The 13,830-nt window shown below is 38.4% G+C and overlaps 1 protein-coding gene across 3 annotated transcripts in view; it reads left to right on the forward strand.

The window, feature by feature from the left end:
• Positions 1-13,830, forward strand: part of LOC138126819 (TOX high mobility group box family member 4) — a 122,951-nt gene that overhangs the window by 58,643 nt on the left and 50,478 nt on the right. The window contains exon 2 of one of the 3 annotated variants that reach the window (XM_069042599.1): positions 11,122-11,145. The exons of 1 other annotated variant lie outside the window; for it this stretch is intronic. The gene's annotated coding sequence lies outside the window, so the exon portion shown is untranslated. Of the gene's footprint in view, positions 1-11,120; positions 11,146-13,830 lie in introns of all 3 variants that reach the window. One more of the 3 variants, XM_069042600.1, reaches the window with a different exon arrangement.

A 13,830-nucleotide genomic window follows, 5' to 3' on the forward strand; every position in this document is an offset into this window, starting at 1 on the left:
TTGTGCTAAAAACTGAAAAATATTAATTCACTTTGTTCTTCTTTGTTTCTTTCTCTATATTCCCCTTTCTCTTTTTGTCTCTTTCCTTCCACCTCATGAGTTGTTTAATGACATTTTTATTCTGAATTCGTAAAATTTTGAAACTTTCCTAGAAGTGATTTAAAAATCTTTGGGCCAGTTTACAGAAGCGAAATTAAGTTAATCGTACACGTGATCAGATTGAACCAATCGAAGTCTCGGATTCATGGATTAATCGTGCATTAAAATTTAATTCGAATTAAATATTTAATTCTCTTTCTATAAACTGGTCCTTAATTTTTTTAAAACTGTTTTCCTTTTCAATTTTTGTATTTTTTTTTTTGTAATTCATCAATTTTTCTTCTCAAGCCTTCTTTCTATTCCTTAACACGTATTCATTTTCTTTAATTGATTAACATTATCTAATCTCTTCTTTTACTAAATATGAATGTTTTGCTAACGAGATGTGGGGTCCAATTTTATTTATTGCTTTGCAGTTTTTTTTTTAATTTCTTGCACATTCAATGGAAAACGCGAGACAGGTACAAACGAATGCCTTAATTTGCTTTTTCAATTTTTTTTCCCTATTCCTATTTAACTTTTCATTCAGCTTTTTAGATGTCCTTCCACTTTTTATCATTTGAATAACTTCTTCACCTCCCCCAATCTCTCACAGTCTCATTGTCTCGTTGCACCCCTTCAAATTTTCAAAATCTTGATAAAATCTGAAAAATCGTTTGTACTTGTTTGATATTTTCTCACCTTCGTTTCTCTCCCTCGTCTCTTTCTTTCGCCCCCTCGCTATTCCACGATAAATCTTTTATCAATTCCGAAAAATATTCAGTTTACTAAAAATGTTAAATCTAAATATGTACATTTTTATGTTAATCTTTTAAAACATTTTAATTCTATTTTTGTATCTTGTTCTTGTTGCCTTGTAGCTCTTTCAAATTCTTCCGTCCATTCGCAAACATTGTTTTTTCCTTAATTAATTGACATGCTAGTCTCTTTATTTGATCCGAAAGATTTCCATTCTCGCTCTCTATTTCTTACACGATGTCTTTCAGTATCTCTCTCACTGTCTCAATATCTTTCTCATTGTGTCTCACTTCTTCTCACTGTTGTCTCAATATCTTTCTCACTGTGTTTCACCCCTTCTCACAGTCTCATTATGTTTCTCACTGTGCCTCACTCCTTCTCATTTTCTCAATACCTTTCTCACTGTCTCTCACGCCTTCTCACTGTCTCAATATCTTTCTCACTCTATCTCACTCCTTCTCACTGTCTCCCACTTTGAGAATAGTGATAATTTAGATTGAAATTAAACATGATAGTTCTCCTAATTTTTAAATCTTATTCTTCTTGCCTTGGGATCTACACAAATTTTTCTTCCATTTCTTCTTTCCAACCCCCAACACTTTTCAGTTTCTTCGATTCAATTGACATTTAATTTATGAATTTCTTCGTCATTTTAAACGAGATCATGCCATTTTACACCTCCCAACTTTTCGGTATCTTCCCGACTAGATTCATTTTTAACGATTCCGAGTATTCCGAACAGGAAACGATCGGTTGTCGTGTTTAATTCGATTTTGCAAGTTTGTTTTGTTCTGGTGCAACCCGAACCGATGTTTTCGGTCCCCGTCGGCCGGATTTATTTTCGATTTTGTCTAATAAACTTCGAAATTCAGACATTCTGTTTTGTAAACTTCGATTCGCTCGTTCCCGTTTTATTACACAAATCCGTTGTGATAGTTCAACTAACTGTCTCATAAATGTGAATTGTAACAACGTTAAGCCTACAGTAAACTATAATAATTTTATGGGGAATCCTTAATTAACCGACGAATAGCGTAAAGAAAACAAATCGTCGTAAATTACGGCTCGCCTTATTTATTCCGATTGTAGTGGCCATTTTACGACGGAGACAATTGAATTTGATAACGACGATATCTTGGGATGGAAGGACCGCGTCCACTCGTCTCCGAGGAGGATTTAAAAAAATATATATATTTTTGCGTTGGGGGAGCGGAGGCCAGGCCTCATCCGTCTTTATAAGACCGTAACGAGGTGACGCGACGGTCAACAGATTTATAAACAGAAATCGAATTCCGGGGCGTTCGTTAGGACCCCGGAGCCGGGAGTTGCATGGCGCAAACGTGATTTTTGCGTAACAGGATTTTTTTAAAAACGTAACTATGAGTAATCGTCGATCGCTTAACGAACTCTAACGAGGACAATGGACGTAATTGGATATAAAAACGCACTCTGTACCCAGTTATGCGTCCGATGGAGCAGTTCCATTAGTTAATTAGCAAAATATAAAATGCAGGAGCACAGCACCGCGCTCATCTTTAATTAATTTCATAATATTCCTTGTTTGCTTGCGATTATTGCACATTATACAAAGAAACTTCGAGAGTATGCAAAGTAAATTATTAACATTCATAAACGAAAGCCTCCCGAGTTTCCAGTGCGGCCCCCGCCTCGCCCCACCGATCCATCCTCCCGCCCCGCCGCCCCCCGCGACTTTATTTCGAATAAAATTTCCATTCGTTTCCTCTTCTTTTTACATGAAATTGCTTCTTTTTCAAGCCCCCGGCGCATGTACAGTTTGATATTGACTGGGCCCTGGCTTTTTTGCATGTACATCACTCTAAGATCCGCCATGATCACGGCACGCCGCCCCCGTCGGACGCGAATCACCGGCGGCGTTAATTGTCGGAGGGGTCCCGAGGGCTCGTTTGCGGTCGACAGGTATTGCCGACTGGTCCTGAGGTCAGGCGGTGGCGGCAGCGGCGTCGTCCCGTTCGGTTCCGCACGAACAGGTGGTGCCCTTGACGCCGCCGCCGGCTGCGCCCCCAGACAGCTGTTCCGTCGCCGGCCGCCGCTCCGCTTTATGACGTCTTCATAAAAATTACGTTATCCTTTTTCGCGTATTGAATATTAAGCGGATCCGGCGTCGGATCTGATTATCGGTGGGATTTTTTCGCACCCCTTCCGGACGGCCGGATCTTCCGGGGCGGAATCGCTCCGGTGACGTGCAGTTCACGTCCGTCCCAAAGGGGGAATTTACGGCGAACTCCTGACAATGTACGTTTTGACACCGAAACTCTCAGGTGCTTTAAGCGATTGCCGGATTCCGGATTCCGGGACTGTTTTAAAGCAGACGTCTCCCGGAGTTTTTTCAGCGGTAATTTCGGAATTGGATGCAAATCGAGTTTTTCCCGATTCAATCAGGGGGCGATTTTTTTTTTGCAGGATCTGCGCGGTTTTACCGCCGGATTTCGTCGTCCTATTAAATTCTGAAAATTTTCCAAATTGCAGACCTGCTGGATAATTACACTTTGGAAAAAATCCGTTAAAGTTGTCTCGTTCATTTTTCGGGGTGTCTGTTTAATTTTACTCGTTCCTGGGGGCGGGTGCGCCCCCCACGATCGGCTTAAAACGTGTGTCGGTAATAAAATTCGCCGCTGATGAATCTCGTTACCTTCACCATTGTCTTTCTTTCAGACTTAATTAAAATCCGTTAATTGAAGGCCGGCTTATGGATCGACGCGTTTTTCGTCCATCCATCCACCGCCGCCGTTCGATTTCCTCGAAAGAGGCGGCGACTTCCGAAATTAATGGATTAATCCGGGACGTATGTCGTGGCATCTAAAAAATTTAATTAGCGCAACGGCATGCCGGAAGCTTATTGTGCGTGCTGCACCAATGAAAGGGCTAATTTTGTCACATTATTCAAGATTAAAAATGGTAATGTCGAATGAAATTTCATCCGGAAAAAAGCCAGCCGAGACTCGGGGAAATATATTTCGGTGGTATTTCAGGTATTTGGAAAAAAATTCGAACGAATTTAGAACAGTGACGGCGGAAATGCAAATTTAGTTTGAAAGATCAACGAGACCGGAAACGAGAATCTCGTTCCAAAATTAAAGGCTTCAATCCCTTTTCCTGTTTAAGAGCAATTTCGTTGTCAAACAAAAGAAAAATACAGAAACGTCATAAACTACCAAGAAATTCGTTTACTTCTGTTGTTTTTTGTCTTTTTTTTTCTCATTTTCATATTTTCCATTCCTGAATCGTTGCCTCATGACACTCTTTTCATTAAACATGAAATTTTCTCAGTTCTTTTATTACTTCTCAGAAATTTACAATTTACAGAAAGTCAAAGATCTAGTTTTACTTCTCTCACTTTTTATCTAGAATTTAGAATGTTTTTATTTTTTCTGTTTATTTTGGATTGTCATAATTGTATCAAATTTTTTGATCTTGTTCTTTACATCTCAGAAGTATTTCATTGATTTGCACTCAATCAAAATTGGTCTTTTTTTTTTCTTGAAGTTTTAGTGAAACGCTTTTCCGATATTTTTCCTATTTTATTTATTCATTAATTTTAATTTCTCCATTTTTTGTCGTTACCTTGTTTTTTTATCTTTTTACAATATCTCGCAGTTTCAGAACACCCTGTGGTTAAATATAAATTCTTCAAAGTTGCTTCATATCACTCACTATATCTCATTATCTCTCACAAACTCACTATTCACTATTTTTTGTATCTCTCATGCACACACATTCTCACTCTCTTTCTCACTATCTCATGACAGTTGTTCCGTTGTTGTCGTTGACTTTTTGGACATTACTTATCTCTCTCCATTTTTCAAGACACTCCTGTCGTCAAATATAATTCCATCTATCGTTCTCACTATCTCCTATTATCTTTCTCATTATCACGTACTAACTCTTTCACTGCCTTTTACTATCTTTCTCACTATTACTTCCTATCTTTCTTATTGTCTTTCACAATTTTTTTCTCTTTACCTCACACACATTCACTTTCTTTCTCACATTATATGTAATTCTTTTATTAATTCAGCAAATTTGTGACATTTTAGTTCTCATTTTTTAAATATTTCCTGATTCAAAATTATAATTTGGAACTCATTACAGGAACACATTTTATTTGAAGCTCTTGAACGTAAACCCCAAACTATAGAAAGCGGAAACACGTTGTGTCGTGGCCCTTTTTATTCCTTCTTTATTTTTTTGTGTACCCTAGCATTACAGCCAATAAGTCGTGTCAGATTCGGCAACATAGAATGCAAGATCTGTGTGAGAAATTCACTATTGCAGCAGGATGGTGCGCTGTCTTATACGAAAAGATTACAAAACAACTTAAAAAACACTTTAGTTTTTTATTGACGGCAGTTTAGTCGTGATTTTATTAGACACGGTGTTAAGTACTGGTAGAAAGGGGTCGTCGGTGTGAGATTTGAGGGATGTTTTTGCAGGAACATTTAGCGAATGCCGAAAGTAAAATAATTTGAGTAAAGGGCGCTAATGCCATTGTTTAAAAATTTGGTCGTCGCGAATTTGCGTTAAACCCTTCCACTTGGGGAATTTATCCTGGCACACACATCCATACGCACGACACACGCACACACACGTGCGTGTCGGTTCGGTTGTCTGTGTGCGGTTATACGTTGGGCGCGATTGTGTATGGGAAATGAAATTATTAAGCGCCGTCGTTATAAAAGTTATAAAATGAAATTTCCGGGCCACAAAGCATGTCTGGGGGAGATGATATATAGGAACGCATTTTTTGCGTACTATTTATAATGGAAAGAATCAATGTTTGTGGACGGCGTTGCCATTCCGCTTGTCGCGGAATGCGCCGCGGCCCGGCAACGCCGCCCCAAAGGATCGATGCGGCCCCTCGGCGGAGGCAACGGTTCCTCCTCGGAGATGTTCGATGGACCTCGGGCCCGATGGGGTGGCGGCCGCATCCCCCGAGCCGCAGCTCGGGGCGAGGGCTGGTCCCGCGGCCCGTACCGGGACCTGCCCCTCTCGCCCCCGCGCGATTTATAATTTTATATATGTATTTACGGGGCGATCGTCGCTTTTTTCGACCGGAATTTAATTCAAAACAAACAAGAACACGGCCGCGGTTGTTATTCTTGCGCCGGGGAGCGGCGCCCAATTAGCATAATTTAATTAGACGCGGGGGCGGCTCGAAAATGATTTTTTTGCGTTTTTTTGGGGAAAGGGGGCGCTTTGTGTGCGCCCCGTAAAGCGGAAATAAACAATGTTTGCGCCATTGACTGGTCGTAATCATATTTGCCTGGCAAAGAACCTACTTTATAGTTCATTTTGTGTTGGAAAGCTGTTTCCGCGCTGATTGGTCCTTTTAGCTCTCAAAGGTTAATGCGTGGCAAAAGGAAACATCCATGTGCTTCCGCCGAGTTGGGCGCGTTAGACGCGCTCCATCTGGCCGCCGCCCCCCGAAAACGTCTAAAAATAGGCCCCCGGAACGGGAGCGGGCCGACGGAGGACCCCTGCGGCGTCCCGTCGCGGCCGCACGTCTCCTCGGTGTGCGTGACGTGGGCCACGTGGGACGGCCACGTTGATTGCACGTCCTTGACATTCGGCGTTTGCGGTGGTGATAGCAAGGAAATAAGGTCAGTGAGTAAGTCGGGTCTCGGGTCAGGGCTCGCTCTGATCGTTGACCTAGGGGATTCCCGGCTTATCCTGCCATTTTCGCCCGTTACGCCGAACTAGGCGAACATCGCCGTGCCTTATTGCCGCCGCCTCCGACGCTTCTCCCGCTTTTGAGCGTCGGGACGCCGACAAAAAAGGAAGATAAGGGTTTCATTCACTGCCCGAAAACGATTCAAAGTGTTGACAAATACTAGGCGGGTCGTGATGGGGATTTCGTAGTACGGAGACGTGTGCGGTCGAGGTGCAGGGCCGGATCCGGACCCCGCCAATTAAAAATGAACCGCCGAGAACGATCGATTTCGTCGATAATTTATCACAGCGGTCATGATTAATTGACCGTTATGTAAGTTAATAAAAACAAATTTGTTAAATGTTTTTGTCTGTTGGGAACAAGTAGAGTGTGAAGCGTTCTTGCGCAACAGGCGTATTATTATTGCAATTACTTTCTTTAGCAAAATGGCAAATTAGCATTTTTCAAATTACTTTCCTTCTCATTTTATGTAACTAATTAACAAATAATAAAAACATTCTAATTTTATCGCATGTTTTAGATTTCTATTTTAAAAATTACTTATTCTCTTTTTACGACTGCATTTGAAAAAATGTTGTCGGAAATTGGGTGAAATTACGATTTCGTGTTTTGTTAACGATATTTTCTGAGCTGTCAGCATTTCTTCTGATTTTCTATTTTAATATCTGCAACTTGAAAAAATCGAAACTAAACAGGTGCCCCGAAAATTTTGCAATTTGTTGCACAACGGTGATTGTCATTTTTTAATTTATATTTATTTTATACATAAACATTCTCTTTACCTCCGCAGCCATTCAAAGGATTTCTTTAATGAGTATTTATTCAAATTAATCGTTATTTCTTCTTCAGTTATTTTCTCTGTGAACCATTTCTTCAATTGACTTTTTAACATTTTTCAACATCCTTTCTAACTCAAGAAACATAATTTTCAACGAACAGCCAGTGGCAATTTTATACTTTTTTGGAAACAATACTGCAATAATGAACATTTAGTCCTACTTCCGACTGCTTTCCTTATTATGTTTAATAATAATAACAAACTTTGTAAGCTGATTACTGTTTTTCTCTCGTTTGTTGTTCAGCTTCAGTTTTACTTTACTTAGTAATTTTTCATTTGTCTTTTCTCCCCCCTTTTTTCTTCTCTACTCTCACACACAGTCATGTTCCACTGAGAAAATTGGAAAACATAGAACTGGTTATTCTGCAGTCTTTTTACTTCTATAGTGTTAATGTATTTTTCATAACTTAACTATAATTTTTATGTTTTCTGTCTCTTATTGTCCAGTCCTCAAATTTTTCTCTTTACTGTTTTAAATGAATAAATATACATAAATAGATTCCTCTTACAGGATAAATCCCACAACAGAACAAAATTAACACAAATCACAATACATATACCAAGCGATCAAAAAGAAAACAAATCAACAGTACTATCTCGTCTTTTGTTTTATCGAAACGTTTGTCTTAGTTTGTGTCATACGCACTTGCACAGTCGTTTTATTGGTTGTCTACTTCTCGAAAAATCTACTATTTATTAATTACTTATTAATATAATTAATGCTTTATCTGCATTGGTAAAACCTTTGTATGTACCACGTATTCTCGCATAATTATTGCTTACAATTACAGTAAACGTCTGTAGACTTTGCCGAAATCGAAAAGTTGTTTTCTAGGTTAACAGCAGCACATCGTTGATGTTTCTTTGACATTTCAGAGAAAAATAGGCTTATCAGTGGCATCGTGTTTGGCAATAAAGCTGGTAAATAATCCATTACGAATGTAAAATGTTGCTCTTGTTTATTTTGTAAATTTTCTCAATTATCAGGTAATAATAATAAAATGCACAATTATAATTCCAACGTCTAAAATTCATGAGGCATAATTTATTATAAATATAGCATTTGAGACCATAAATTGTCTACGCCCATGCATTGAACGGTTATTTGCATAGAATTCCGCTACGACAGACTGATAATTTGCAACGCCTGCTCTGATTTATTTTCTTTTTGATCACACTCTACATATTATGATACAACAAATTTAACAGTTAACATAGTCAGCTTTAGATATATTTAAAACTTTCTTTTCAATCTTCGTTCGTGACTTTTAACAAGAAATTTCGCTTAACTTAGTTAATATTGGTATTTTTCTATTTATTTTATTGTCCAGTTATTCCAGTTTTCACGAAATTCAACCATTTTTTTATATCTCTCTATTCTTTCTCCCCCTTCATGCTCTGTATTCTTAATTTGTTTTTAAATCTCTCCTTTTCATTCTTTTAGTCGTCTCAATTTTTATCCAATTTTTTTAATTTTTTTCACTTCATCTCAAGGTTCTGACTTTTTTATTTTAAGTCCTTACCAACATTTTTATTGCTCCTTACCCTTATTGACATTCTATTGCTCTTCTTGACATCTCTTCAGTTCGCTTCCAATTTGCGTGCTTTGTTTTTATCCGAAAGCTCTACATTTTGCTGTAAAATAACCTAAAAGAGGGATAAGTAATGATCACATTTTTTATTTCATTGTATCGGGTGTTCATTTAAATTTCCGGTCAAAGAATCGATTGTGAACGCACGACGAATCACGGATCACTGATCAGCTGTTTAAATCTATACCGTTGTTCGTGTTTTTACACGAGTGGTGCGTTCACAATCGACTCTTCAACGCCAGCTTTGACCGGAAGTTTTAATGAACACCGATACATAAATTATTCCGAATAAAAATTTTCTTTGAATTCTATAATAGGTACATAATTTCTTTATTGCTATGACATTATTTACGAAAAATTGTGGTAATGTTTATCACGGTTCATTTAGTTCTTTTTAACGTTTAATAATATTAATTGTTTTTCAATTTCCCTGTTCTTACCTCGTAACATTCACCAGATCTCTGTTTTTATTTACCATTTTATTTCATATCTCCTTTCCATTTTGGGTGTAATTTCTTTTCTCTCTCAGCTCGTCAAGTCTTTTACCAATTCTTTTTTCCATTCCTTAAAACTACTTTTCTTATTGTTTCATTCTTCGGACATTTTCCAATTTTTCTTTCATGCTGCCTCAAAACAATAATTTTTTACCGTCATCCGATATTTCTTCCATTACATCCCGATCCCCTTTTTTCGACAGTTCGTCCTTTTTATTCCGCCGAAACGTTGTACAAAATCGACGACCAACATCTTTCCGGGTTCGCTTTGTCCCCGTGTCATTTTTTCCCAATTTCTTTTCCAACTCTCCACAAATGAAAATCGGAAAATTCGCACAAAACGCAAATCGGAATTTTCCGACATCCCCCCCGACAACTTTCACCCGCCGATCAATATTGCCACCACCTGACAATTCGTCTCCGAACCGGAGCAACAATCGGAGAAATTTGGCAAAATCTCGCAATTTCCCGATCGAAACCGTCCCCGACATGTCGAACTCTCCCCTCGCCGCCATTAAATTTGAATAGAGGATGCGCCCGCCCCCAATAACAACCGTAATAGAAATTTTTATGTGCGGTGCAAGATGGAGCACTAAATTATGTACGACTACATTAAAAGTGATTCACAGTGTTCGTTCTGTTTTGACATTTGTGGATATCGGAGCGGAAATTTTGTGACGGGGTGTTGGTCCACGTAGACGGTGCCGACGTGGACGGGGATTTTTCCACGAACTGCGGCGGCGGTGGCGGCGACGGTCTCCTCACGATTTTCTAATTCGGACCGCGGTCCACGTCACCGGAGTGAAATTATCCGATAAACGTTATTACGTGGTCACGAATAAGAAAGTATCGGGAAACTTGCCGGAATGGAGGGGCTCGGTCCGGGCCCTTCCGGAATTATCGATGTTGCGTCGTGCACTAGTCACAAACGAACGCGATATAATATGTATCTGCAGATTCGGATCCTCCCGACTAAGAGGATTTGGGATGATTGCTTATTACCGCGAAATAGATTCGTTCGGATTTATATTTTGCGTTATTAATTGCTCCAAAATTGAAGCTAAATGGATTCGCTACTGCTTGACATTAAATTAAATTTTAATGCTTAATTATAATGTCTTCGTTAAATTTCTCATCAAGGCCCCGGATTACTCCGGTACGGATTATGTCCGTATTTGTTATTCATTTTCGCCTTTGATGCGCCCCGTTTTTTCCAAATAACATATTTGTCAATTTAATTAAACCGATTTGTTTCGGCCGTGCCGGCCCCGGGGGCGAACTGTTATTTATCGTGTTAATTTTTTGCGGATCTTGACGTTTCCTCCAAGTGAAAAATCGCTCCCTCCGTCTCGTTATTTTTTTATTATTATCATTCTCGCGAGGACCAACTTTCCTCGGATAAGTAATTAACTTTGTTTTATATAAAGTTACGGGGAAATTTCAATGCAAACGTTTCATTAAAACATTTGATACCCACCACCCCCCACGAAAGCGAGATAAGAGGAGATGTTATTCATATGGAAAGGAACAAAACAGTCGAGAAGTTGGAGGATTTATTAAAAAACTTTTCGAATACCTCCACCGGTTTTTATCAAAATTTAATTACGCACGAATCTCTATCGCTAGTTTAATTTTTTTTATTTTTTGCAGGAATCCATAGGAGGCGTCCTGTAGGTGAGTCGATTAATTGCTTTATTGTCGCCGCTCCTGGAAATGAAATATTCGATTAGACCCAATTGAAAGGGGACCAAATCTAATCCTTATTCCATACACGACTTGAAACTTGATTAAATTTGGAGATATTACGGCGGAAGAGTCCTTTTTTATTTATTTATGGTTATATGCGTTGCCTGCGACTGGAGAATGGGACTTATTAAATTTATCGCCGGGTAGAGCAACAAAAGAAACAACAGGAAAAAATGTTTCTGTCGATTGCCGTTTCGTTGGTCCAAATTTTTCGATAAAGTGTGGGGTGAACCACCCCAAACGGGAGGTAATTCCGTTTCTGTTGTTTAATCCACAAGAGATGTAACATTTTTTTGTCCAGATATCCAAGTTTTCTCAAATTTTTACATTCTCTTATTTTTCTCTATTCTTCATTTATTTTTTAATTCATATCTTCAATTCATCTTTTTAGTCTGTCATCCTGGTTTTCAACGAATATTCTTAGTTTTCTAACTATTCCAATATTTACTTTTATATTTTTTCCTTTCTCCGTTTTCGCGCTTTGTATTCTTCATTTGTTTCTTCTGGTTCTCAATTTTTCTTGAATTCTTTTCATTGTTCTCCCTCCATTTCATGGTTCTGCCTTTTTAATTTAATTTTTTAAAGTTTTGTTTCTATTTTTGTTTATTTCTTTTCTTTGTTTTTAAAACCGCATCAAAAATTTCTTTTCATTTTCAGTTCCTATCTAGCTGTATTACTTTTTCCTTTTTATGATCTCCTCAATATTGTTCTTGTCTCGTCACATTCACTAAATCTCTCATGTACAATTTTATTTTATAACTTCTTTCCATTCCGTTTCTTTTTGCAATCCCATCAAAGGTTTTTTTTTCTTTCATAAATTTTTTTTCTTTCATTCTTCAGAGTTTTTTCACGTTTTCCTCCTTGACTAACTTTGTATAATATTGAACCGGAAGAGTCTTTATTTTGCCTGCTACGATACAACAGGCCTTATTAAATTTATTGTCGAGCAGAGCAACAAAAAAACCAACAGAAAAAAAACTGTTTCTGTTTGATTGGTCCCAATTTTTCAATAAACTGTGGGGTGAACCACCCCAAAAAGGGAGGTAATTCCGTTCTTATTCGCGAGGAAGAGATGCATGTAACATGTCGTACATTACGACACCATAACCATTCAAGTTTGTAGGCTCGTAAAGCCACTTTTATGCCCCTTTTACATATTTACTACCCTTTATTTAATTCCCATATTCTTAGCATTTTATACACCATAACCGACATAGTAGACAATACAACAAGGTTGATGGCGGACTGGAAACGTCACACTTAATCGACATATAATTGCGTCGAAGACCTTGCATGTGTCCGTAAAAACGGACATATTTCAGCGGCAGGCGTCGGACTGCGGACGACAGGGGTGTCCGTTTATGGGCGCCGGATAAATCTCGCCCATAGCCCCGAACCGGTCCCATTTTCGGATAATAGAATAACAATCGCGCCGATAAAAGATGAAAGATGGCTCCGGTAAGGAATAAAATGTTCGTTGTTCGAGGGATTCGACGGGACGTGTGACGATTTTGCGTGTTTCGGGGTGCGGAGGGTCGATCTTAATTGGGTGCGAGTTTACGGGACGATTTATGGGACGCGGCACACAAAAATAACATAAATCATGGGGAAAGAAAGTTGCCAGGGAAAAATATCCGGAAAGCGATTAAAAATAAATTAAGTGCCGCGAAAGGGGTTTATAAATTAATTAGAGTTAAGAGAGGGCGAAGATGGGGAGTGGTGGGCGATTCAATTATAATTTCTGAAATATGGGTCCATTATCGTTATCGTTATTGCGTTGTTTTTTCGACGTGTGTAAATTTTCGAAATTCGCGAACATTTTCGTCCTTCGAGCCGGATATTGGCCAGTATCTTTGACGCAGACAGTTTGAAAATGATTTGTCAAGTGTCTTCAGGAAACTGACTTGATCCATACCCTCTAAAATTTTTCTCTCGATACGTTAAAGAATGATTTCGCAGCCTTGATATGCAAATATCTATTATTTCGTTTCTGATATCTAGACATGATTTTAAACTTTGAATAGAAACAAATAAAGTAGCATTCATGATTTTTAGTAATTTTTTATAGTAGGAAGTGTCTAAAATGATCTTTTTGTACTCAGCCTTGGAAGTGACGCTTCCAACATCCAACGCTCAATCAGCAACGAGTTTTTCCCGATCGACTCGAATGTAAAAATTGCAAAAAACACTGGCCCTTTAAGGCATTCAAAAAAAATCGGTCTTGATATAATAATAAAATTTAGTTCGTAACATACAACTTCCCTGGATTTTCCTCCATTAAAAATTAGGGAAATATTTATAATCGTTGAAAATTGTTCCTACAAATCCTACATAAAATACAATACAAATGAAGCAATTGTTTCTAATAACCAAAGGTCACCGCCTACTTGGTTTTATGTTCGTTTATGCCACTTGCGTGAAGATATCTTCCGCTCATTAGGGCATTAATTAAAGGCACTCGCTCCTTCGTCGCTCGGGCTTTAAAAAAATGCTCTCATGCGGGAACATCGTCTTCCCGCACTTGGTTCGTAAATAACTATTTCTGGTGCCAGAAAGACTATATTAGGCTAAATTTTTTTTTTAAGTTAATTACCACGTACAATTTTTCTTTTC

Source organism: Tenebrio molitor, chromosome 3 (assembly GCF_963966145.1).
Source record: "Tenebrio molitor chromosome 3, icTenMoli1.1, whole genome shotgun sequence".
Lineage (NCBI taxonomy): Eukaryota > Metazoa > Arthropoda > Insecta > Coleoptera > Tenebrionidae > Tenebrio > Tenebrio molitor.